Genomic DNA, 2947 nt, shown 5'->3' with positions numbered 1-2947 from the left:
TGTAGACATACGTTGTTTTTATGGACATAGCAGTTCATGTCCTGAGGAAAATTTGGGCAGCACTCTATGCATAATCAATGCCGGCACCCAATTTTGAGAATGTGTGTTTAGACACATGATGGAAACATTTGGAAAGGGGTCTTATGGCTGTCATCTGAACGATAATAATAACTTAGGTTATTGTAAAAGATTGCAGGTGACTGCAGACAGAGCACGCATTGGTTGCACTCTAGGATGACACTGAAGACTTCCACGTGTGAAGTGAGCAGAACTTGTTCTAGTATCTGTAGCATTGCAGTTTCACATAAAACTACTGGGGTAAACAATCCCAGCAGAGAGGTCTCTTCACTGAAACTAATGGCTATCGCAGAACGGTACCTATAAGAACGCATTTAGTAACACGCTTTAATGTTTTTAAAGACTTGTAAATCTATTATTCTTTTCCTCTCTGTCTTGCCAAGACCTATTTCTCCTGTGAGGTCTACAGACAAGTCCAAGTACAAGCACTAAATGGTACCTGGCAAAATTGATGCTTATTATTTACCTAATCCCAAAACAGTGATCATAAATGTGTATGCATATATAGATATTGTAAATATGGAATTATCTTGCTCTTCCCTTGTGCTTCTTTTATTGGTCTTTGGAGTCTTATTTATAGTCTTAACGATTTTCTGTAAATGGTTGAACTGACTAATTTTACCTCAGAGACAAATTGCATCATACTGATCTCACTTCACTGATTCTGTATCGGCCTCACTCCCCTGATTTTAGTCTTCATTTAAAACTAATGAGAACATAGCCACCACCACCAGGATAGAATTTTCTGTGAAGACATGAAGTGCTTTTGGCCCCGCTGAAGTGTCCAGTGGTGATGTGCTCTGAACAGAAAAAAGATAGTCTCTCCATTTGAAGAGGAGATGAAGCAATGAAATTACATTTATAGCTGTGTGAAATTGCTATTATTTTGAATCCTGCTTTTATGATTCAAACTAGGAATTGGCCAAAATCACGTCTCATGCTGGCCTCCAAACAGGACCCTGTTTGCACTCTGACAATGCTGTTTCATCTCTCAATATGTCAGTTTTTCCTGTAAAAGTGGGACCCGGCCTGCCAAAGCTCCTAGGGATGCTGTAAAGCTTAATTAGCATTTGTGTAGCTATCTGAGTGTCTTTTTACTTTCCTTTCTTCAGTAACATAAATCTAAGACTGTTATTTTATTTTCTTTCTTGTTTTTGTAGTGTATGTCTGCAACTTTTCAAGCCTTTAGTCCCTCCATAGTCCAGTTCTCTCCTGTGGGTTCCTCTATCTGCACTGAAGTTTTCTTCCACTCTCTCCTGAATCTGTTACCCATGTTTTGCCACAGTTGAAAGTATGCTTCAGTCCCTTAAATGAAGCTATTTAATGAGGTAGAACTCTTCCTCAGGTCAAGTGGCTTTTCAAACTGAAGAGTTCTCAGGAAGACCACGTATATATTTATGAAACTGGATGCATGCAAATTTTTGCCACCACCACACAAGGCACAGCAAGAAATCCCATTGATTCAAAAGAAAAGGGGATACATTTAGATTATTTGGCTGATGCCTATACAAAACTAGTGTTGCTCATCTCACAATTGCAATAACTCAGCATGAGAGCTGCTTCTAAACTTACTCTCTTTGCAATGTTTCATTGTTTCTACTGATCATAATCAAGGCTTTTGATATCTGTTCCTCTAAAAATAGTACCTCTTCTTCTGGTGAACACTCAATACTATATTACCGATTTTTTTTAAAAAGGGGGTATACTTGGAGATGAATGCAGTGAGGACCTAACTGAAAGTTACTTAAAAAAACCCCGCAACGAGCTGCTACTGTCATAATTAGCAATGATGGAAGAGATGAGGAATGAGGAAATTTGTGACTAAGAGATCTTTGACGGGGGAAGGAAACAGGGTGAAGTGAGGAAAAATGGGATAGAGAGGAGAGAGGGAGGGAGAGCGATGCTTAATTTGGAGATCATATGGGAAGGAAGAGTGATTTAGAAAGGGGAAGCCAAGGGCAGGGAGTTTGGCAAGAGAGTGGGAGGGAAGCTTGTGAAGAGGGAGAGGGGGGAAAAAAGCTTATTTGTAAAAAACAGCAAATTCTGCACTTAGATGAAAACAAGCCCAGCAAGAAGCATAATTTGGAATGTGAGTGCAGAGTGGATTGAGCAGGATTAGCTTTACGTCAGAGAAAGGCTCAGAGTGCCCAGCTCATTACAAAAGGGAGTGCGAGAGATCCCACACTGATCTCAATTTCCCCAAGGTTGTGGAGTTTTCAGATTAGAAGTCAGACCAATTCAGTTTTTGTTTTAAAGTAGTATCTTGGTTTATTTGAATTTTAATTGAAAGAACATTGATATATTGAAAACAGCGGTGCCTCTATTTTATGCATTATTTATTTTTAACTTAAAAATTGCAAAACAGCAACAAGGCTCTAAAATATGTATTTCTTTGGGGCAATAGATACAGACAATGATGACAGTTGCAATTCAGGCAGCAGTCAGTGTTTTAATCAGAGATGGGACACTTAATGTAAAGAGACACCTCCATCATTGTCTGTGGATTGAAATCACAATACTGTGGCTTATCAGCAATTGGCATTTTGAGTTTGTTTGCTAAATTTTGTTTAGATGGAGAGGCAACAAGCCCCATCTCTCTCTTCATGGATTAAATTTGCAATCAGTCATCACATTTTAAGCAGGTGATGGCAATGGTGCACTAACAATGACTAGATTATTATTTGCCAGTACTACATTTTGTGGATTGATTCCTTCTGCAATCAAAACTAGTAGAAAAATGAAGTGCTCTGTAAAACTTGAGAGACTTGTGAAAAGCATTTGTTATAAATAAAGACCTCTTGCCACTTAGCAGGTAACTTTAGGTCACCTCCCAAAGAGAAGAAAATCTTGAATAGAAATGGGCAATGGA

This window comes from Vanellus vanellus (assembly GCF_965231255.1).
Source record: "Vanellus vanellus genome assembly, chromosome: 3".
Classification (NCBI taxonomy): Eukaryota; Metazoa; Chordata; class Aves; order Charadriiformes; family Charadriidae; genus Vanellus; species Vanellus vanellus.
This window is presented reverse-complemented; position numbering follows the sequence as displayed.